Here is a 25741-nt window from a genome sequence, read left to right as displayed (position 1 = left end):
TCTAGAAAGCAGAACTAGAAGTTGTGAGGTCACAAAATGTTTAAAGGTAGTCTAACACCTTCTCCAAACATATTCAACAGTGGTATTTTTGTAATATAATCTTGTAGCTCCCATTATACGATGGATTAATGTTGGTTCCTAAAAGCCGATTTTGTAAGTATGGCTTAGTCAGGGAAAGCAAATTCTTAAAGGGGTTTTCTAGAAGTATACTACTGATTGCCTATCGTTAGTGGGAATCCTGTTGCTTGTATACTGTAGATAGCTGATTGGCGTGGGTACCAGGAATCAGACCTATCCTGATGATTGGTCATCAATAGTATACTCCTGTACAAACCTTTCAACCGGTCCATACACTTTAGATAGCAGTGTGATCCAGAGCCCACTTGAACAGATTTATGTGTACTTAAAGTCGCTGCCAGACTCAAAGGAGTGAGCATTCAAAATCCAATTGCCTGATTCTTATTTCTAGAGATGAGTGAACCAGGTTGAACCTGAGTTTTTGGGGTTTGGCATCCTTGAATCATTATATCTACAGTCACCAAAGTATAATAGGCAGTGACAACAAAAGCAAAAACTGAATCAGTTTACATTTTACTGGGGTTGTCTACAAATATTTTTTTTTCATACTGATGATCTATCCAAAAGATAGACCTACAGTGTGTGATCTAGCCCTGGCAGATCAAATACTGATAGCCTACCCTACCAGAAGACCCCTTTAAGGCTTATTTGAGCAAATACTACACCTACGGTGGCCAATTTACATAATGATGTTTGGCATTTAAATAATTGTACACAATATACATACTTCAGTTATAATTCTCTATATTTATCAGTTTAACACTTTATTACCCATACTATTTTCCAGGTATAAAAATGATTTTGTACTGAACCGAGACTTGACTGATATATTCATCTCATCACATATGTTAAAATATTACCAAAAACATAATTTAAATTATTTGTGCTCTTAGGAGAAAGTGTATTACCAAATATTTGTTTGCCGTCTATCTGGATTACCTTCCACAGACTAATCCTCTTAGTCAAAGCCATTTGAAGGCTTGAATTTATACAGCAGAAAGGAAAGGCTTCCCGATAAGACCTTATGAACATGCCACTTTAAACAAACCGAGAGCCAACGCAAACAAGCACGAGCTTCCAATGCGCCTGCAAATTCGTCACCACCACTGAAATTAGTCTTCCAGAGAGCTGATGTTCCTATTCTTTCCTCTTCAATTTGTACATTGATAAGTATTATCGCCTAGAGTTGTTATTTACTAGCACCTGCAACTGAGGCTATTGCCACAGAGAGTTATCTGCAAGCTAAAGGTGATTTACATGGACAGTAATGATGTAAGATTGCATTGTATATTGCCTAGCCAAAAATAGTAAAATTAAACTTGGTAAAATCTATTTCTCTGTCTCGCAAAAAATACATAAAATAAAAAAATTATTGTTATTTCACCTAAACCATGTGGATTTTGTGTATAATTCAAAATGAAATAACACCACACCCAGAAAAAAAAACCCTATAACTCCAGATGTCCCCAGAATCAGTGGCGTAACTACCGCCATAGCAGCGGAGGTAGCTGCCATAGGGCCCGGAACATTAGGGGCCCGGTGACAGCTGCTACCGCTGCTATCATTATACTCGGGTCTTTTCGGAGAGGTAAGAAACATAAAAAAACATGTTACTTACCTCTCCACGATCCTGCCAGGCCTCCTTCCTGACGTCCTTTCTGACGTCTCTGACGTCACATGAACACGGTCTGCGTCCCGGGTCATGTGACGTCCGACGTCATTAAACAAGGACAGCAGCGGAGAGAGAAGACCGCGTAGGAGCCGGGGGGACAGGTAAGTGACAGTAGTTTTTTATGTTTTTATTCCCCCGGGTCTCAGATTATTATACTCTGGGGTCTGAAAAGACCCCAGGGTATAATAATTGTTTATGGGTGTCCAAAGTGGGACATAATACTGTGTGCAGGGGCAACTATAGGGGATAATACTGTGTGCAGGGGTCACTATGGGGGATAATACTGTGTGGAGGGGCCACTATGGGGCATAATACTGTGTGCAGAGGCCACTATGGGGGATAATACTGTGTGCAGGGGCCACTATGGGGGATAATACTGTGTGCAGGGGCCACTATGGGGGATAATACTGTGTGCAGGAGCCACTATGGGATATAATACTGTGTGCAGGGATCACTATGGTGGATAATACTGTGTGCAGAGGCCGCTATGGGGGATAATACTGTGTGCAGGGGCCACTATGGGGGATAATACTGTGTGCAGGGGCCACTATGGGGGTTAATACTGTGTGCAGGGGCCACTATGGGGCATAATAGAACGCGCAGAAATGCGTAGGAGGGGGTCGGTCTAGGTCTTTGGCGTCAGTGTCGGTCAGGGGAGGGCCCCATGTCAAAAGTTCGCCACAGGGCCCCGGCATTCCTAGTTACACCACTGCCCAGAATGATGGGGGTCTATATGCATATCTTAAAGGTTTATCCCCATCTTGGCTATATAGGAAAATGTGGCTCCTTCTCTGAACTTTACGCTAGGTCCACACCTGCGTTCTTCTTTCCGTTCTGTGCTTTCCGTCTTCTGCATGCCAGAAGACGGAAAGCACAGACCGGGTCCGGCCGTGAGCGGTGGTGAGCGTTTTATGCTCTCCGCCGCGAAACCGGATTTTTTTATCCGGACACAGAGTACTGCATGTCTGACTCTGTGTCCGGATTATAAAACCCGGTTTCGCGGCGGAGAGCGCAAAACGCTCACCGCTGCTCACGGCCGGACATCTCTCTCACCTATTCAAATGAATGGGTGAGAGAGACTCCTGCAGGTTTCCGTCTCCTGCCTCTGTTTTAGGCAGGAAACGGAAACCTGCAGTACGGACACCACAACGTAGATGTGAACGAGCCCTTAGATGTGTGAACCAGTTTGAAATGAGTCAAGTTCATTAAGAATTTTCCTCAAATTTTAGGTTCGACTGTCAAGAGTGTCAAACTATCAGGATGTTGCTGCACCCCATGTGATCACTGATGTCTCTGATTCGCCACTGACTTCACCCTTGAGGTCAGATGATACTCAGAAGAGAACACCCATTGCTTCAAGAGACCTTGAAAGGTAAGGTGAGTGTGACTGTTATATTTTCCACACCTCCCCTGCGTCTCCGATTATTATACTCTGAGGACTGAAGAGAACCCAGGGTATAATAATACAATTTCAGGTTGGGATTGCAAAATAAATTTGGCGATAAAACCTCACAAATGTTTGTGAAATTAATCTCAGGTTTTCTGAAAGGTTTTACAAAATTTACAAGTGAGACTGAAGAGGAAAAAAGTCACAATTTTTTCTTAAAAATCTGTTGTGCCCCAAACAATGACTTTTTCATGCTTTGAATGGCAGAAAACTGAGCTCGTTCTGAGAGCGGACAATCCCACTGAATGGTGGTGTTCATGCGCCATGTGTTAAATGGCCCTTTGGTTAGCCTGGGGGGAAAAAGGCGCCTCAGTCAGTTGCCTTGTCCTCTCGGCCACTGGAAAATGGCCACGCAGTCGGTGCTTTCGGTTGAAGATGCTAAGAAGAGGTGGTCTCTGGAAAAAGATGGAGGATGTCGCTGGAGAGTCTGCAGGCAGCACATGGGACACCCCCAATGCTGTTTGAGCACAGGGGGACCACCCCCAATGCTGTCTGCGGCAGCGCAGAGAAAACATCTAAAGATAGAGGAAGAATAGACTTTCTTAAGGCTATTCCGACGTGGTAGGCCTGGAAAAAAAGGATTCTAATGATAGAATTCCTTTAATGAATCCCCCATAGTTTTAGAAACCTCAGAGCACTACTCTATGCCTGCTATTTAGGTGAACAAGACTACATGAAAATAGTGTAAGAAAGAACAAACTCCAGTGAATATCCCCCTCAAACACTGATATACAGGTTTTTTTCAGAATCAACAGTTTCAGTCAGGGATATAAACAAAGTGCACAAAAAGGTTACACAATAAAAATTAGATTACTTTGCTTAGACACGTTGCAAAATAATCAAAATTGATCTCTTCAAATGGCAATATCTGTGCCAAGTGTGATGGATTAGTTTAATAATGTAATAAACAGTAGGATATGTCCAATTTTATTTCCAAATAATGTACCTAGGCTTCATCCATCCATTCTAACAGGTTGTATATAAAGAAGACAAAGAATGATCAGTGCCTAAATAAAATTATCATCGGACATTTTGTAGAAGCATTACAGGATATAGTCATCCAAGATATTTCTATGATTGATTATTTCCTTAGGGTATATCTGTTTTATAAAGCAGGCAATGGTAAAGGATGAAATAATGGACTTCATAAAGTTCTATTCACAAACTATACTAGTAGTAGGTGCGGTAAAATACAGCAGTGGCAAATCTACCATGGTCCTCTACTGATACATGTTTAATGCACCACTATGGTATTTGGAGTGTAGTGGACTGCAGAATACACCTCCCATGTTGATGTCTGTGTGCCAGGGTTGAGCCGATCTTGAGATTTCAGGATCATTTTTAAAATCCAATTTCCGATCATGTTCCATCTGAACCCGATCCCAATTCCTTTCCTAATGCAAGGCAATGGGATTTTTTAATGATTAAAAATCGGATTTAAAAAATGACCCTATTCACTACACAGCGGGAAGTCCAAAAATTGAAGGCTTCAAATTTTGCTGTGTAGTGATTAAAAAATCCGCTGGCTTAGTCCCCCCTGCTGTCTGGTTGCCTGCACAGAACCGCTGCCGCTCCCCGGAGCTCCCGGCCGTTGTTCTCTGACTTCTTCTCTGTCATTCACACACCGGCAGAGTGCCGTACATGTCCCCACCTCCCTAGGCTAGTGTTACTGATGCTGGGAGTAGGCGGGGCTTGTTGTGGCTTAGGAGAGTGTGGGCGGATACAGGGCATGGAGACATGAGAGCATACGGCGCTCTGCTGGAGTGGAAGACAGAGGAGAAGTCAGAGAACAATGACCGGGAGCTCCGGGGAGTGGCAGCGGTTCTGTGCAGATAAGGTTGAACGATCGGGATCGGAATTCCATTCCCGATTTTTTTCAAACAGGATCAGAACCCAATCACGATTGTAAAATTGACTCGATTGGCAATCGGGATCCAATCTTCTCCAATCCCGATCGCTCAACCCTACTGTGTACATATTATTACTTATGCACAGAAGCATAGTACAATGTGGTGAAACTGGTTCTCTCTCACATTGAGCAGTAAGGGATGTCACTAAGGTATAAGATCTGGGGCCCTGAATGTCCTCTATTATCATTAGCGTCTGTTTTGGCATGAGCTGATACAGTGTACGCTGGGTTTACTCCAGCGCCTGAACTCCATTTTCATGTTTCCTGTCATGCCGAGTCCGGCCGTGAGCCCCGGTGAGCGTTTTATGCGCTCCGCAGCAAAACCATTTTTTTAAAACCGGACACAGAGTACTGCATGTCCAACTCTGTGTCCAGTTAAAAAAAAAAAAAACTGTTTAGTCGCGGAGCGCATAAAACACTCACTGGCGCACACAGCCGGACACTTTTCAAGCCCATTATGAGCCTTTATGAGTACAGCAGAGTATAGAAGTCTATGGCTCCCAGTTCAATGGTCCTACCCTATATGTGTGAGGTTAGCTGGGTGTTGTAGTTTCTCAGCAGTTATAACTATATAGTAATATGAAATCTATGCAATATAATGTATACACTTTGGGTAACAGACTGCTATTGTTCTCATGGCCTTTTTCTAGGGCCGGTATAGAGTCCCCTCCGCTTAGGGTTGTTCACCTTACTTTTATGGTACTAAATAATCCTACAGGAATTCTGTGAGTCTTTCACTGCTTTCAACCTTTGTATTGCAAATAGTGAAAGCTATGGAGTAAATCCATTGTATAATTTGACATGTACTAGAAAATGCACAGCACGTGTCAGCTTTCAGTATGGGTTTTCACTAGAGATGAGCGAACAGTGTTCTATCGAACACATGTTCGATCGGATATCAGGGTGTTCACCATGTTCGAATCGAATCGAACACCGCGTGGTAAAGTGCGCCAAAATTCGATTCCCCTCCCACCTTCCCTGGCGCCTTTTTTGCACCAATAACAGCGCAGGGGAGGTGGGACAGGAACTACGACACTGGGGGCATTGAAAAAAATTGGAAAAAGTCATTGGCTGCCGAAATCAGGTGACCTCCATTTTAGACGAATAGTGGATTTCAAATCCAGGTCATATGAGAATGTGAACTTTGTGACTATGAGACAGGGATAGCTGTACAGTCAGGGATAGCTAGGGATAACCTTTATTTAGGGGGGAATGTTATTAAAAATAACTTTTTGGGGCTCTATCGGGTGTGTAATTGTGATTTTTGTGAGATAAACTTTTTCCCATAGGGATGCATTGGCCAGCGCTGATTGGCCGAATTCCGTACTCTGGCCAATCAGTGCTGGCCAATGCATTCTATTAGCTTGATGAAGCAGAGTGTGCACAAGGGTTCAAGCGCACCCTCGGCTCTGATGTAGCAGAGCTGAGGCTGCACAAGGGTTCAAGCGCACCCTCGGCTCTGATGTAGGAGAGCCGAGGGTGCACTTGAACCCTTGTGCACCCTCGGCTCTGCTACATCAGAGCCGAGGGTGCGCTTGAACCCTTGTGCACACTCTGCTTCATCAAGCTAATAGAATGCATTGGCCAGCGCTGATTGGCCAATGCATTCTATTAGCCCGATGAAGTAGAGCTGAATGTGTGTGCTAAGCACACACATTAAGCACTGCTTCATCACGCCAATACAATGCATTAGCCAGTGCTGATTGGCCAGAGTACGGAATTCGGCCAATCAGCGCTGGCTCTGCTGGAGGAGGCGGAGTCTAAGATCGCTCCACACCAGTCTCCATTCAGGTCCGAACTTAGACTCCGCCTCCTCCAGCAGAGCCAGCGCTGATTGGCCGAATTCCGTACTCTGGCCAATCAGCACTGGCTAATGCATTGTATTGGCGTGATGAAGCAGTGCTGAATGTGTGTGCTTAGTGGACTTGGTGACCCTCCAGACACGAATTTGGGTTTCCCCCTTAACGAGTTTATGTTCCCCATAGACTATAATGGGGTTCGAAACCCATTCGAACACTCGAACAGTGAGCGGCTGTTCGAATCGAATTTCGAACCTCGAACATTTTAGTGTTCGCTCATCTCTAGTTTTCACTATTCTGGTACAGTACAATGCAGCGGTTTAGCAACTGACAACCCCAAAAGTGACTAACCTGCTGCATGTATGTCATATGTGACACAAGCCTAAAAAGAAGCACCAACAAAAAATTGTGGCCTTCCTGTCTATACACTGTCCACCAATAAATATTTAGACACCCATGCAAATGAAGATATCAGCGGTCGTGATGTACGTTGTGCCTTTCAATAGGAAACAGCATTGGCATTAGTTTCATACAAGATATACACTTCTATCTTCTGCTCAATCTATTCCTGGCTTTGGCTCAAAAAACCGCAACAAAATCTGTAACAAAAAAAAAAAGCTGTGATTCCGCAATGTGGGGCTACGGTCTTAAAGGTTTGTTGATCCAAGGATTTTTTTCTGTTCATCAAAACTGGAGTCTGAAAGTCAAGGAAAAATTGACTTCTACTACTTTTTATAGAGGTTTTTTTTTTTTTTTTAAATCATCCTCTGGATCAAATAATAAACTACACTTGGTGTATGGGAATAATGTTTTTTGCAGACTTACAGACTATGTTCTTATACAGCACATGTAGTATAGGTATGTAGTAGCAGTGAGTTTGCCATTGTATAACAGTGTAGGCAACCAAAAATGACAAATTTTGCTGTGTAATAACCTGGATAAACCAGGACTTTTAGGCAGAAATCGAGCAGGTCCTTCCACCTTCCCAGTTTCACACTGTAACGCTGAGCGCTACCATAAGACATTAATGTGTATTGAGCATTACATGGGAATTTAATTAACTGCAGACTCCTATCAGCACGCACAGTTATTCCATAAGAAAATGAAAAATGAAACAAAGTTAATTTCTTTCTTTTCTCTTTCCAGATTCATAAAATGACTGTGTGCTTTATTTGTAATGGGATTTGGATAAAAGTCATCTAATCATCAGCCGCGGCTAGATTGTCTTTTCTGTAGGGTTATACAATATTATTCCACTGAACACAAATGACACTATTTCTCTTGTGCCGGATTAAAAGCTTTATGGATTTAGAAAGGGACAGAATGGTGGCTTGGTTGTGAGTTCTGGCCTGCAATGTACAATTCCCCTATTCTTCTCTGATAATAGGTATTTAAATACTCGGACAATCAATACCTTAATTTCCTTCTCAAACAATTGGGGTTTTTTACCCTAAAATAATTAACATATTCATATCTTCACAACGCAAGGAATAGCTTCTAATACCTTATTTCCCTTAAAGGAACACTAAAGCTAGAAAACAACTTAAACAGGGTTGGAAACGCAGCGGGAAAAGTCGCAGCATGTCAATCATATCTACGGAAATGCCGGCGGCTTCCCCGTAGATAGAATGGTAACAGAAAGTCAGTGGAGTAAAACTCAGTGAACTTTCTGTTTAAAGCGCTGCCGGAAGAACCGTGATGCAATGCACTGCGGATCGTCCCGTGGGGACTTAGCCTAAGACAGTCTTTTGCTAGTGAAACCCAGCAAAAAACACAGTGTTTCTACAGATCTAATTGACATACCAGGTTCACATTCACCTTGCAGTTACTGGTAAATGCAGCCTTTTTTGACATGGCATTTCCAGTCTTAGGTTGGGGCCCCACGGACCGGAAACATCGCTATTTGCCCATTTTGCGGAAAAGATTGCAGCTGCAAATCGCAGCATGTCAATTATTTCTACGGAAACGCCACGGCTTTCCCGTAGATATAATGTTAAGAGAAAGTCCCCAGAGAAAAACTTTGTGAACTTTCTCTTAAAAGCGCTGCAGAAAGAACCGCAATGCGTTCACGCAGCGGTTCTTCCCACAGCGCTTTAGTGCTGCGGATACGGCCCGTGGGGCCTTAGCCTTAAAAGGGTTATTCCATTTAGGACAACCCCCGAGGATACAAGGTCATATTGCTGTGGGTCTAACCATCGGATGCCCCAGTGATCAAGAGAACTGGGTAACAAAAATTCCCCAAATTTACCCTCCTTGTGAATGCCAGTGCACGCATGTGACCAGAGCTCCACTCACTTCTATGGGGCTGCGGAGACTGTAGTTCTGGAAGATCCATAACAGTGAATAGATCTCCGATTATGCAAATGTACTGGCACTTCCATTCACAAGGAGAGGACATGGGGGGACTTTTGGTCTCTTGTTTTCCTGTTTGCTGCCCCAGTCATCTGACACTTATCCATCCCGTTGATAGGGTATATGTCCTTAATGATTCAACCCCTTTAAGGTAATCAAACACAGAAAAAGGGCTAATCTTATGCTTATCTGCTTCATAGTCATCTGAGAGTTGACTTAGTGGACAGACCTTAGCCAATAATGGGAAATCTATAAAAAGTAATTGTACTTCTACCATTTGCTCTACCCACTCCTAGCTTTAGCAATCACTTTATGGACACCGCAGACTCTTTAATCGAGCACTACTCTATGTGAATTTGCTTGTAGTCCTTGTTCCCACATCTTCTCTTTACGCCTGGCCAAGGCAATCTGGATCCTGCGGCTTGTGAACACCCAGTGACCTTCGAGGCCATCGGATTTTAACAGTGGTTGTGCCTTGTACACGACCTGATCAGGTGAGAAGATTGGGCCCTATTGGCCATTTATGAAGATTGCATAATTTTATTTTTCTATTTTAATTGTAACATAGAACATGATGGCATCTAAGGAAAGTCAGAGATGGCGGCGGTGGAATATTTCTTAGTTTTAATGCGTTTTCTTTGTTTAGTGTTCCTTTAAATTTTACACAGTGCCCCACTGAAGACAGTTTGGGTGTCTGGTAGACGACTTGATGTCTTCCTATCACAGTTATCGTATAACATCTCCATAGAGCGGTTATTAAGATATTCTCTATGCTTACCTTGTCTTGTTAATTTCCAAATACTACATTCAATTGACATTTTCTGGTTTCTGATAGCATGAAATTTGGGAAGAAACACTTGTACGGCAGCAGAAAGCTATGCGGTAATAATGTCAACTTATTTTCATTTTTCTTATTAATAGTCTATTATCCCACAAACGGCTTCAATTTTAAAATAATGTGCGCGTGAATAATTCTATCAGACAATACAATGTAGCTGTAGAGGGAAGACGAAAACCACAATTTATTTTTTTTTTTAAAGTCAACTGCGCTTTTCTAGTCTTGGAACATCTGCACCTGTCATTACGTGACAGATCATGGATACATCACTCTCATTGCAGAGCTCTAGTGATAAAACACTGCATTAATTGTTCCAAGTACATGTGAAACGCTCAAGTCAGAGATCTATGTGTAAAGTACTGAAATGCAGACCTTTAAGGGAGGGAGGGTGAAGCAATGCTGACGCATGAGAACAGCTGGGAGTGACATTGTGAAATGAAGACAAGAGTCACAAGTCTGAACTGCCAACGTCATTGGCATGTCAACCTGCCTTAAACCATGCCAATTACACTTACAATAGTGCAATCTACACCCTATATGTGTGCCATAAACATAAGCCATTGGGGATGGAAACGAGAATGGAGAAATTATTTTACATTAAGAAGCAGCTGTATAACTCCAGATTTGTCTTCAGTGTGTAAATATATATAGTATTGTTTCTTAGGGAGCAGAGACACCATTGGTTTCTGTATTTTATCTACAGTTTCACTGTACATTAAATAAATATACATATATATATATATATATATATATATATATACTGTATATATATATATATATATATATATATATATATATATATATATAGTGATGTTGTATGGGGGATTCAGAAGCTCTAGTTTCTTTCCCAAAAGCAGTCTTTATTGCAGCAGACAAGCTTAAAGGAACAGGTAGTGCTGCTCAGCAGTTCAGCATGTCAAAACAAACAAATGAAAATAAAGACCTACGCCTCTCCGGCGGCTTACTAAACGATTATTCCCTCACTAACCAGGGGGTCAGCCTACCGCTGACCTCCTAACAAAATAGGGTTCACAAGTAAACAAGGGGTACACATACCCGGCACTTTAACAGCATCCTTTTTGGCAGGGCTTTCTCAGACTGGTTGACTGTGTCCGTGTTTCAGTCTCTCTCCTCTCTCTCTCTCTCTCTCTCTCTCTCTCTCTCTCCCTAACCAGCCCTCCTGTGCTACTTACAAAGCCCTGCTGGTCGGTTCCCAAGTCTGGAGTGGATTGCCCTACAGGACTGGCCCGAACTTTTACTCCAGTTCGGGACCTACAAGCTAAACGCCTGTGCATACTGCAACAGTCTTGGGGAAAAATAGCGGTTCTCCCACATTATACCTCTCTCCACTTCACAATATATATATATATATATATATATATATATATATATATATATATATATATATATATATAATTTTATGTAGTGCAATTCCAGATACTAAGCATTTCCACAAGGCTTATTACATATGCCTGTAGGGTTCAGTTTCAAGGACTATCCTAGCCCTTAGACCCTTAAATATTGCTTTTATTGTATTGATCGGCATATATTACACTTCTGGATTCCATGGGGTGTCATAACCTCACCTCATTTATACGTCTACCCTTTTCCAAGTGTGCTCCATTTCACATCATCAATAACTACTTACAACTTACAATCTGGTTGTCATGACTGTGTCCATCCAGGGGTGTAATTTGAGGGGGGCCCAGGAGCTGTAGGGGGTCCATAAGGTGTCTCTTCCAGTGCTATTAAAGATACATTATAGTAAGAGGGCCTGTGATAGATTTTGCATTGGGGCCCAGAAGTTTCTTGTTACAGCTCCTGCACATTACACACAGGCAGGGCAAAGAATAAATAGGATTCAAGGAATGAATGATTATATACCTTACAATTTATTTAAAGGGCATCAAAGAACCGGACAGAGAGGCCTAGAGGGTACTCACATAGAATAAAATTAAGGGAGATGCACACTATGTATAGAACAGTACAGCCACAGTTTTCATATGGTATAATACAATATATAATCTACCAGCTTCATACACTGGGAAAGCACAGGAGGCATATCAGCAACCCAATACATAGCACCAGCCTTCCCAGTCAAAAATAGGACTTTATTTATGAAGATCTTTTGTGATGAATCCATGCATTTTTTTAGGAGACAACCCAGGAGACAGATCTCAGAATTATAGAACATGGGGCATCCCATCACCCCGGAGAGTCAGTGTCCGAAAGGAGGACCCATATGGACAACATCAGATGAGTTGGTTATAGTCAGCTCTGTCTACTGGACAACAGTCACAACTCCGTGCTGCTGGATTGACCCATATGGCAGAGTCTCACCAGGGTTAGGTGATATTGATGTATGATAAAAAGGAATGGTTGTTGCTGCAGCAAAATATCCTCCTGCCAGATGAGAAGAAAACTGACTTCTAAATTTATTAGAGCTTTTATTACCATAACTATTAATATATAGAGGGCTGTATTCTTCATATTGACATATACTTTTCATGAAGACTTGACAACTTGTGATACTTGATAATTGCTTCATTGAGAAAGTTCAACCCTGTGTATATAAACTTCTTATTCTGGAATTAACTTCAGAGTTCCATTTTAAGTATGGATTTATAGGTATAAAGAGGTAAAGTGGTCATGTCTTGAGAAGCTAGTGCCCACCCTTAGAGGTCCTTACTAAAGAGTTTTTCTAGACCAGAACTTGGGATACAATCGTCTCCAGTTACAATATGCTGAAGATTTAATATTTTCAACATGCAATCTATTTTTTTGCATCATTGTAACTTGAAATAGACTCAACATACAATGCTTGGCTTGAGGTTTGATGAATTCATCATGGCATATTGCTGGTATAAATCCCTATATTAGTGAAGCATAGTTCATGCTCTGACTGACCAACTAGTAGCGTTTCCCTACAGCAATGGTCTCAAACCTTTTTTGCTTCAAGCAAGACCATTTTTCCATGGCCCGGCATGGTGTTGGTGGGCCAGAGGTGAAGCTTTGGTGATTTGGGGGCAGGGTTATAGGCGGGCTTCACTGTGTGGATGGGAAGGTTCTCTGCCGAGATGCTCTGTGGGGCAAGTGGGCGTGACATGAGTATCTGAGTGGACTAGACACAGAGACGCCATATTACCCGATAGTTTACTCATTGCCATAGCAATGTGGCCTAGCGGGAACTAGCCAGCTAAGACTGAGGCCAGCCTGCCACCCTTCCCTGTGGACCAGTACAGAACCCCCAATGGTCTGGTCCGCAGGTTGGGGTGGGCGATCCCTGCTCTACAGCATAGTGCAGTACTGCTTGTTCTGTACTTCTCTTTACCTATGCCAGGATGAGTGGCTCCTTTGGACATCGGGTAACAGAAGCTTTATATTCTATTTCAGGTGTTCTGTATATATTATTTAGGACCCTGAAAAAGTTCATATCACCAACATAGAAAGTGATTCACAGCTTCCAGCAGCTCTTTCTAACTTTTTTTTGGTTATCCATATGTTATATAGTGACTATTCTTTTTTTTTTAATATTTTTGGTGACAATTTGGAGTCTTTGAAAGCAAGTAATAGTTTTCCATGGTCACAAGTTACAATGGTTTCAGCTTACAATAGTCGCTCCAGAATCAATTAATATTATAGCTTGAGGGACCCCTGTATTGACCTCCCCTAGTATCTGAGCTACCCGCCATGACACATCTCCCCTTTCCCATGAGTCTCCTCGTCATTCTAGGGGAATTGGTAAGTAAGTCTGTGAGATCATTTCACCACTTGTATGGTAATTAAAGTATAAATTGGGAATTGCAGCAAAACATCACTAAATGTTCCATGTCACATTTAATTAACATTCATTTTCATGTTAATTTTACAACAGATGGAAAGATCAATACACATAGTAATGGGATTTCACAAGTGTGACATGTCGCTGTAGATGAGAAGATTGATGGAAATAGCAAGTATTTTACTCTCAAACCGAAATATGACCATGTTCATGAAATACAAACTTTTCTTTATAACAGGTCATATCAGAAAGAGACATAGCGCCATATACTGAGTACCTCTATTTAAGGAATAAACCAAAGGTTGTGACTGTAACCTCTTAAATACTGAGGATTAGCTGATTGATAGATAGATAGATAGATAGATAGATATTCGGCACTCCAAAAGATATCTTTCTTATTGGTGTATTTATTGATCAACTAGAAAAGGAATCCAAAATAACATGTAATGTTTCGGTCAAGACCTTCCTCAGACACTATAAAAAACCAGGATCAAACGAATGGAAAACATGTTAATCTTTGGGTCTTGCGTTGCTTGGACTGGTGGGCTACTTCTACTCTTTAGTTCAGTAATGCTCTACCATTAGATAGCAGTGAAAATAAATGTTTTTTCAGCTAACAGTATGAGGTACCAGCACCAACATAGGCCTAGGAAGAGTCTGTCAGCAATATAGGTGTGTGCTTTGTAGCATTGTGTGGCGGCCCCATGGTGAGCAGTGTGGAAAGAATACAGGTGGAAGTAGGCCCAAGATGGCGGCTTTGCTGGTTATGATGGATTTTAGCACCAAAATACAGTGATAAGGGGGCCCCACTAAGGTGGCAGTATTGAGTCTCCTGGGGCACTCCCTGCTACTGGTCTCCCATGTGGTGGTGATAAATATAGGCACAGTAGACAGGATGGCAGATGAAACAGGTGATGTTCATGGCTGTGTTTACTTGAGAACAATCATCTAGTAAGGGTGCATGCACACAATGTAACGCAGCACTGATTCTTGCACGATAACTTGTGTAAGGATCAGCGCTGCAAAACAGAATCCCATTGACTTCAATGGGTTCCGTTTAGTGCGCATGACCATTGTAATCAATGTGTTAAAAAGCTTCCCATTGATTTCAATGTGTTACACGCACTAAAAGGAAAGTCAATGGGATTCTGTTTTGCAGCGCTGATCCTTACACGAGTTATCGTGCAAGAATCAGTGCTGCATTACATCATGTGCATGCCCCCTGACAGAGCAACATAAAAGCGCCTTTACATCATGTTGGTCTGGAGTTTACGCATTATATACTGTAGCAGGGGAAATGTTTGATAAACAACAAATTACAAAGTCTTAGTCCTGCGAGTCACGGGTTCAGAGACATGGGACCTTTACTCCTGACTGCTACTATCTAACACTAACTACTCTCTAACACCAACTCAGGAGGACAAAAAGTTACTCCTCACTAAAGACTGCTAGCAACCAGTGCATAATACTATAAAACATTATCAAGAACAATAAAACACATTATGTTCCAATAAAGCAACAAAAGTCCTTACTGGTAGCCCTTTTAAAGGGACACTGCAACTGGTAAACTTAGCCATAATGCTGATGGGGGACAGAGAAAAGGGATGGTCTGATGCCAAGAAGCTGAGTGCCGGTGGTCCACATGATGTTTCTGAAGGGCCCTCCTCTTGGCCGTGTGTTGTGGCACATCATTGAGCTGGATACTGCGATGACTTGTTCATCATGACAGCATGATGAGCTGGAGATGCAGTGAGTAATGACAGACCTGTGGAGACACAATATGGTGAGTTAACCGTTTTTTGTGGACCCATAGGTGAAAGGAGTCATCCAACAAAGTCACTGAGAAGCCTATAGAAAACCTTCAACCACTATCAACTGAGGACTGTTGTAAATGACTAGGTAAAGGCCCGTTCCCACGTAGTAACGCGTGTAAACACGTGTCAGAGTGAGCACGTCAAAACAGAATCCCATTGACTTCAATGGGTACCATCTTACATGCGCTACACATTGAAATCAATGGGAGGCTTTTTAACCCATTGATTTCAATGTGTAGAGCGCGTAAGACGGCACCCATTGAAGTCAATGGGTTTCTGAAATCGCTCACTCTGACACGTGTTTACATGTCAGATTGAGCGCCGTGTTACTACGTGGGAATGGGTCCTAAGGCTGTGTAAGGGGTCTATTGCCATAATTAACTAATATCTAATATGTCTCTTGAAGTTAATATTGTCACAAAATTGTCCAAGTATATTACCATGTGTGATGTTCGCGTGCTTTAGAATTTCAGTTTCTTTTGCAGAAATACCAGCATGAGTTAGATGAGCGGCTCATCAAGACTGTAATTGAAGCCAGAATGCAATGATTTCAATACCTATGGCCTCATCATTTTGTGCTTTGGCTCCCATTTTCCTAGGCTTTGTGCTGGTGATTACACAGGAAGCATAGTTACACATCATTTCACTACTTGCAGACTCTGACCAGGTGCAAACATTTCAGGCCCAGCGCTCACAGTGCGGAGAAATAAACTTGTCACAAAGGAGCCTCATTATATGACACATTGTCATTCTAAAACATGGCTCCCAAACACATGCAAAGAAAAAAATAGATAGAAGGCTAAATTAAGACTTCTCCTTCCTTACTTATCTGCAACTTCACTAATAATATAAAAATGGAGAAGAAGAAACGAGGTACAAATGATTTGTAAACTCAGCGCTTCAATGTGAGTATAAAGTACATAATGAGTCCTTAGGCTGGTTTAGGACTGCTATAATAAAGCTACATTTTACCCCACCATGATTCTCCTGGACTCAATGGTTATCTAAATTCTGTTTAGTGAATCTGCATGTGGTCTGAGACTGTAAGGGCCCCTTCACATGGCGTAAGTGCTCGGCTCATTCCAAGCTGTACACGCAAGCGCTTCTAAACACTTCCCATTCACTTCAATGGGAGCGCCCGTAAAGCCGGCTTTACGAGCACTCCCATTGAAGTGAATGGGAAGTGTTTAGAAGCGCTCGCGTGTACGGCTCGGAATGAGCCGAGCACTTACGCCGTGTGAAGGGGCCCTCAGGGCACATTCACATTACCAAGTTTCAGCCATTGATACCTTTTTAAATGGCTAATAGAGATGAGTGAACAGTAAAATGTTCGAGGTTCGATATTCGTTTCGAGTAGCCCCTCAATATTCGACTACTCGAATCGAATATAGAACCCTATTATAGTCTATGGGGGGAAAATGCTCGTTTCAGGGGTAGGCAACGTTTGATCAAATTATGCTTACCAAGTCCATGAGTGAGGGTCGAGCTGGATCCTCCGAGCAGTCTTCTCTTTGCAGCATCCCCACGGCATCTTCCGGCTCTTCATTCACTCTGCCAGGCATCGGGCCTGGGCAGAGCCGACTGCGCATGCCCGCACTACAAGCAGACATGCATAGTCGGCTCTGCCCAGGCCCGATGCCTGGCAGAGTGAATGAAGAGCCAGAAGACGCCGCGGGGAAGCTGCACGGAGAAGACTTCTAAAGGTAGGAGAAGAACCAGCGTTGATTGGCCGACTGTATAGCATTCGGCCAATCAATGCTGGTTCTGCATCGAACTTTTACATTCAAATAGCGAGTGGTACTCAATCGAGTACGAGTATTTCAAATACCGTAGTATTTGATCGAATACCTACTCGATCGAGTACTACTCGCTCATCTCTAATAGCTAACAAAAAATGATGACAGATTGTAAGCTTTGGGAACTGCTAGGTCCCTTCATCAGGCTGGTCCCTTGATCAATGACGTGGTGTCTAGTTGTTGTAAAAGGACATAAAACCATGTGACTGGTTTAACCCCCCTTGGAGTGTGTCAAAGGTCATCATCAAATTGTATTCACACACATCGATATTTTTTGCTTTTGAAATTTCCTCTTACAACCAGGATCTTCATATCATTGATGATATTATGATTTTGATTGCAGAAGTGTTTTGGCACAGGGAGGTCCATTCTCTGCTCTGTAATTGTGTGACGGTGTGAATTCATCCTCATCCTAAGTGTGTGGCCTGTCTTCCCTACATGAAGACCCCCAGTGGAACATTTGGTGCATATTATTAAATACACCGCATTAGGTGTGCTGCAGGTGAAGGTACCTGGGATCTTGTAGCCCTGATTGGAGTTGGGGATCTTAATTCTGTCCGTGGTCAGTATGTGGGGGCAGGTTTTGCACTTTTTCTGTCCGCACAGAAATGTTCCTGTGTTAGTTGGAGGTGACAGTGAGCTGCTAGTAACCATATTCCTGAGATTTGGTGGCTGTCTATAGCACAGGAGAGGGGGGTCTGGAAATATGGATTTTAGACGGTCGTCTTTTTGCAATAGTGGATGTACACTCCAAGGGGGGGGGGGGGGGGGCATTAAACCAGTCATATTGTTTTATGTCCTTTTACAACAACTAGACACCACATCACTGATCAAAGGAATCATAAGACGCAGAGAGCCGTCCTGTGAACTGACATATTTTTTGGACATTTGCTTGTACTGCTTTCCATCAATTGTACATCAAGCACTGTATTCCTTTATAAATGTGCTTGCCTTCAGAAATTGTGTTATACCAGCCTGATGAAGGGACCCAGCAGTTCCCAAAGCTTACAATCTGTCATCATTTTTCGTTAGCCATTAAAAAAGGTATCAACTACTGAGGACTCTCAATCTTTACATTTCATATCCACTGGCTAACACAGTACAAAGATAAATTTTTCTTATACAAGTTTCAGCCGTGAAACCTGGTCCATGTGTTAGCCGGTGACATACTGTGCCATGCTGTAAATGGTACGGGACAGTATGTTGCTGGGAGGTAAGGACTACTAGCCGGATGTATAACAATAATGCTAGATATCCCTCTCCTGGGATATGATGCAGGCCGATAAATCCAGCCAACACACAGCTGAAACTCTGCACATCATTGCAAAGAAAATAACATATAAATCAATGGGCTGTCCCTGTAATAAAGGTATGGTTGTGTTATAGGGGATGTCTCACAAAGACAACTTCTGTGCATATGCCCTATAGACCATTTGTACGTCTCAAGGGAATATAGATACGCGCTATGGGGAGGACGGGGTAACCCCCGCTTTCATTGTTGGTTGCTTTATTCATTGCCTCTCTAATGATTATTTGTTTTTCCGGCTAATGCCCCACATAGCGTCCCGCAGCAAAAAAGCGGTTCTTCCAGCAGTGGTTTGCACTGAAAGCTTGCAGAGTTCTGTCCTCTGTGGACTCTCTGCTTCAATTTTACCTATAGGGAAACCATTAGCGTTTCCCAAACTGCAATGGTTCTGGAAATCGCCACATGTCCGCAGCGCATTTTTTACTGTAAAATGAATAGGATTTTCTAGACTTGTGACTGTAAAACACCGCATTTTTTTCTGTGCCATTTCCGCCACATGGAGCCCCAGCCTCCATTTGTTTTAGTTGGTGTTTTGTTTGGCCGGAAGCTTAAACATTTCAGGACCGGGTCATTTTCCCTGGCTCTGGGCCGCAGGTGTTATTTTTATATATTTTTTTATTTTGCCATGTTTTTTCTTTAATTTAATAATGTAAAAATGTGAACAAAAAAGGAGGGAAATAAGTTTGTACTTCACATTATTCGTGTTTTTTTTTGTTTGTTTTTTAATAACACAAAGTGTCACAAAAAATTTTAAAAATGTTTAAACACTTTCCCTCTCATTAGGGTATGTTCACATGGCAGAATTTGCATTCCGCGTGTGATCACTTCCGCACAGCTAGCCGCAACGGGATGCCGATGCAGTACACTGGCATCCAGTCACGGCATTCTGCTCCGGATTAGGCCCGAAGAATGGGCCTAATTGGGAGGGAGCTTCGCGCCGCAGACACCGCGGCTGGGTCAGCCGTGGAACCTGTGGCACGATAGGGCAGCTTGCTTCTTTTTTCCGCTACTAGCATTGAAGTCAATAGGAGCCGTTTTTGGAGGTGGATTTTGAGGCGGATTATACCTCAAAATCCATTCCAAAAAACGGTGAACATACCCTTATAGTAATCTTTACATATGTGACAATTATTGTTGGGGGAGGGGCTAGAACCTGGCAGTGTTGTTGTGTTTTTCAACTTTTTTTTTTTTTTTTTTTTTTTTTTACACATTGTCATCACTGTTCCCAATAGTGTGCGTCAGAATTAATGCCCGCGCAGTCAACTCAGATCTGCGTCCGGAGGCAGAGATGGGGGACATGAATCTGGGGGGCAGAGATGGGGGGGGGCATGAATCTGGGGGCAGAGATGAGGAGACATGATTCTGGGGGCAGAGATGGGGGGACATTAATCTGGGGGCAGAGATGGAGCGGACATGAATCTGGGGGCAGAGATGGAGCGGACATGAATATGGGGGCAGAGATGGAGGGGACATGAATCTGGGGGCAGAGATGGAGGGGACATGAATCTGGGGGCAGAGATGGAGGGGACATGAATCTGGGGGCAGAGATGGAGGGGACATGAATCTGGGGCAGAGATGGGGGGACATGAATCTGGGGGGCAGAGATGGAGGGGACATGAAACTGGGGGCAGAGATGGAGGGGACATGAAACTGGGGACAGAGATGGGGGACATGAATCTGGGGGCAGAGATGGGGGGACATGTATCTGGGGGGAAGAGATGGGGGGTATATGAATCTGAGGCAGAGATGAAGGGGACATGAAACTGGGGGCAGAGATGGAGGGGGGGACATGAAACTGTGGGCAGATGAAGGGTATATATGAAGCTGGGGGAGAGATAGAGGAGGGACATATAATTTACGGGTGACTGTAGGAGGATTATACTGTGTGGGAGCACGTGAAAAATGAATGAGAATGGGCGGGATCAACATAAAAGTAGGCGGGGCCAAATTTGCTGTGGCGCGCGCAACGCACCACACCACACCTTTTGTCCCTCTTTTGACTTTTCAAAAGTTGGGAGGTATGCACTCAGGAGGACAGGCAGCAACCAACGGTTGTTTAATATGGCACCCGCCATATTGCTGTCTGTCCTTCTGAGCCCTGAGTGCCGGGTCGGCCCATCACTTTCCTCAGCACCATTCTGTGTGTGGGGGAGGGGGTGACTAAGGAAGGATCATTATACTATCTATACACTAGATTAGATTTTTCTTGTTTACTACTGGTGGTACTGTTTGGCCATCAGGTTGCCCATCATTGACGGAGCCTTGCTCAGCTCACTAGCTGTTCCACTCATTGATTGTCATAATAGACTTTTTTGGGGGGTAGGAAGGGGGGGGAGCATTTTAACATTCCTTTCCTATCCCTTAAAAAAACAGACGTGTGAATACGTCCATAGGATTACCTTCATGTGAATGAGGCCTAAGTGACCGCCTATACAGTCCATAAAGAGACAGTGCCCCAAGTAGTGAGAATTTGGACTGAGACTGTTGTTTTCCTCTTGGGTTGGGGACCATTAAATGTACAAAAGTTGTGCATAAGATTACACTAAAAGTAATAACATCCTGACATGTAGTGTGAGTCACCTCATAATATACACTCACCGGCCACTTTATTAGGTACACCATGCTAGTAACGGGTTGGACCCCCTTTTGCCTTCAGAACTGCCTCAATTCTTCGTGGCATAGATTCAACAAGGTGCTGGAAGCATTCCTCAGAGATTTTGGTCCATATTGACATGATGGCATCACACAGTTGCCGCAGATTTGTCGGCTGCACATCCATGATGCGAATCTCCCGTTCCACCACATCCCAAAGATGCTCTATTGGATTGAGATCTGGTGACTGTGGAGGCCATTGGAGTACAGTGAACTCATTGTCATGTTCAAGAAACCAGTCTGAGATGATTCCAGCTTTATGACATGGCGCATTATCCTGCTGAAAGTAGCCATCAGATGTTGGGTACATTGTGGTCATAAAGGGATGGACATGGTCAGCAACAATACTCAGGTAGGCTTTGGCGTTGCAACGATGCTCAATTGGTACCAAGGGGCCCAAAGAGTGCCAAGAAAATATTCCCCACACCATGACACCACCACCACCAGCCTGAACCGTTGATACAAGGCAGGATGGAGCCATGCTTTCATGTTGTTGATGCCAAATTCTGACCCTACCATCCGAATGTCGCAGCAGAAATCGAGACTCATCAGACCAGGCAACGTTTTTCCAATCTTCAATTGTCCAATTTCGATGAGCTTGTGCAAATTGTAGCCTCAGTTTCCTGTTCTTAGCTGAAAGGAGTGGCACCCGGTGTGATCTTCTGCTGCTGTAGCCCATCTGCCTCAAAGTTCGATGTACTGTGCGTTCAGAGATGCTGTTCTGGCTACCTTGGTTGTAACGGGTGGCTATTTGAGTCACTGTTGCCTTTCTATCAGCTCGAACCAGTCTGGCCATTCTCCTCTGACCTCTGGCATCAACAACGCATTTCCGCCCACAGAACTGCCGCTCACTGGATGTTTTTTCTTTTTCGGACCATTCTCTGTAAACCCTAGAGATGGTTGTGCGTGAAAATCCCAGTAGATCAGCAGTTTCTGAAATACTCAGACCAGCCCTTCTGGCACCAACAACCATGCCACGTTCAAAGGCACTCAAATCACCTTTCTTCCCCATACTGCTGCTCGGTTTGAACTGCAGGAGATTGTCTTGACCATGTCTACATGCCTAAATGCACTGAGTTGCCGCCATGTGATTGGCTGATTAGAAATTAAGTGTTAACGAGCAGTTGGACAGGTGTACCTAATAAAGTGGCCGGTGAGTGTATGACCCTCTTTATAGGTATAATACATTTACATAATCATCTAAGGTATTAATTCTCCAACCTAGTTAAACGAGTCGACTGCCTCTATGTACTTAAAGGGGTTGTCCCATAACAAGGATCCTATCTATACTGCTAGTTTATGTGGATTTAAGACTTCCCCTAAATACATTGCTTTATCAAAACTGCTTTGTTATCTTAATTTATTCACTTCATTGTTGACACTGCGGTTCTATGGCCCCAGGGCTTATCTGCTCATAAGGGGGGGGGAGGGGCTGAGTGCTGCTTATGTCTGACAAGTAATGGAGCTCCTCAGATAGGGGAGGGGGAGGTGAGAGCTTCGGGATTTCTAAACTCTATCTTCAGCTCTTCCAGGAGTCCATTACCTCTGTATGTAATGCAAGCTGACTCAAATCCAGCTCTGCTACATCAGCTTCTACATCAGCTTCATACGGTGGTAATGCATGTACAACCAATCCCTCATTACTGACTGCAAACATAGCAGATAGCAAGTGAAACCCCGCCCACCAATGTGCTGGGAAATCCAGGAAGTGAACAGAGCACAGAGCCTGCAGGCTGCAGAACAAGAGTTATGGGAATACCTCTTTAAGCTAAAGGGGTCCAGGACAGTAAAACTGAGTTCAATGTCCTTATCTCAGGCAATGACATGATAACCATTGGTCACATGTCCATGCTGCAGCTCAGTCCCATTCAAATAAATGGGGCTGAACTGCAATACCAAGCAAAGCCACTATACAGTGTTCAGCACTGTGCTTGGTTAGTAGGTAAAAGCCCACAGCAGTTAATATTATATTAGAGTACATTCACACAGAGGAATTTACCAAGGATTTGGGGGTGGATACCATCCTCGAATCCTTAGTAGATTCTGCCCAGAATCACAGAGATTGCAGCAGGACACTGAAAAACTAAGCATTCTGCTCTATCATCTTGCCACGGATTCCGTGTTTCGAGATTGTCCATTGATTTGGCCTAATCATTAACAGAAAGTCACGACAGAACGTCTATGCCCGGATCAGCATCTTATCGTGGGTAGCCCGCAGGTGGAGAATAGGGTCAGAAAATGAACAGGAACTCCTCTTCATTTTGAAGGGTTCTTATTGGAAAATACGCACAATTTGGCGCATTGGGTGACTGATGGTACATTTTATTTGCTCCCCTTGAAGACTCGGTGTTAAAGTAGCTCCAAGTGCAGTTCTGCTTTAAAGTTCATTTTAAAAATCATTTATTACATCTTAATACAATAAAAACCTGATCACTATACTTTATAACTGACAAGATTTGTTCAACTCATAACATGGAAATCCTAAATGTGAATTACACCGTAATAAAAATCTGATTAAAATGCTGCTCGCAAGTATTAATTACTTTGCCTGTAATGCTCCGTGTAGAAGTTTCAATTTGATTATTACCACTTGTAAAACAAGCGATCTGAGATGTAGACGCGTTCTTTCCCGTGACATTTCAATTAGGTTTTTGAGAAGAATAACACACTTTGCATTCATAAGGCATTAAGTGTTTGGAAATTACACAAATATCACTTTCCTTAGAAAATCTCTGCTCATTTTATTTCATGCACCAACCAGTTAAAGAGCAACTCATTTACATATTATTAATATTGGTGCACCTCTCCCTTATGAAGAGTGCACCGGATTCACCATCATATACCAAAGAATTGCCAGACAGATATAATGTATCGGCAATAGAACCAATTCGGATGGAACACTTTATGATTTTGGGTTGTGTCAAGGTTCTCAGCTGGGCACGGGGCTTTGGTAACCCTAAACTAGAGTCATGTCTAGTGGATGGAAACAGAATATAAGGGAACAGTTTGGTGGTTTTGTTTATAGGGGCAATGACAATAGAAATTCAATGCAGAAATGTACAAGTGAGAGAAGGCAGATTAACCAGGATTGCCAGGGTAAAGAAGATATAGTCAGACTGGCCAATGGCATTATGGCATTAGTGGCAGTCAGGCTGAAAATGGATCCAGAGTTGTCTAATAGAATGGGACGATTTCCTGACATATTATTCTAGTGGATGCCTCAGACAAATGCCACTGTAAAGGCATGCAAAGGCATTTGTCACCCTTAGGTTCCCATGTTATTAAAGGCTATACATTGCATAAATACAGTGCAAAATATCGAAAAAAAAGGAGAAAATCTGTAGCTTACCATATGCAGGGTAATATATGAACTTAAGGTGCACAGGCCACTCTGGACTCCTGGAGCATGAACAGCAATGCAAAGAAACAAAGGTAAGCCAGCATCTCTCTGAGGTAGATAAAAATCCCTGACGCGTTTCGAGACTTTGCGTCTCTTATTCATAGCGTATGTGATCGCTATGAATAAGAGACATTTTTTAGCCCTTTTTCTCTGTTTTTTCTTTCTTCTTTTTTCTGGTTTTGCTTGTATCATTTTAATCACTTTATTTTATGGATTAAAAGTTCTATTTTACCTACCTTGGAGAAATGCCGACTTAACTTCTTTTCCTTGCATCACAGTGTAAAATATACCTGATGATGTATAGCTATAATACCTGCAATTCATATCGGGGGTGCAGCAATGGCACTTCCCCCAGCCATTATCCCAAAGAAGGCCGATAAGACCATACTAAGAGGAAAATCATGCCTGTGAAGATACAATAATCTCCTATGTAAAATGCATGAAAGAATTACGCTACACCGAGCATTTGGCTTTAGCATCTCATTTACTTTTCCCATGAGAATAGACATCCAAGGATATCCAGTGACCTCCACTGGAATAGATTACAGGAAGGGCCTACTACTCAAAATATGATCCACCTCCCTGGTTGTGGGGTTCTTCCAAAACACAATAGGCTCTTCCCTTATTATTCTTATTACTATTATTTATCTGCTGATAAGTGAATATCATCTCATGAAAATGGCGAATGTAAACAGGTACAATATATTACAAGGAAATATATTACAAGAAACAGTCAGTGTTGGAAGCAAGATATATTAGCAAGTGTAAGGATATGAACAGCTTTGACAATTTTGTTGTCCAGATAACTTGTTCAAAGCTCTCCAAAATGTATGTCCTGTGGGGTGTTTCCTCTATGCAGTAGTTAGTACCTATCAAAAGTGATCTGAGGACTGCCAA

Source organism: Leptodactylus fuscus, chromosome 4 (assembly GCF_031893055.1).
Source record: "Leptodactylus fuscus isolate aLepFus1 chromosome 4, aLepFus1.hap2, whole genome shotgun sequence".
Lineage (NCBI taxonomy): Eukaryota > Metazoa > Chordata > Amphibia > Anura > Leptodactylidae > Leptodactylus > Leptodactylus fuscus.
The sequence above is the reverse complement of the archived record's forward strand: the minus strand, read 5'-3'. Positions refer to the sequence as shown.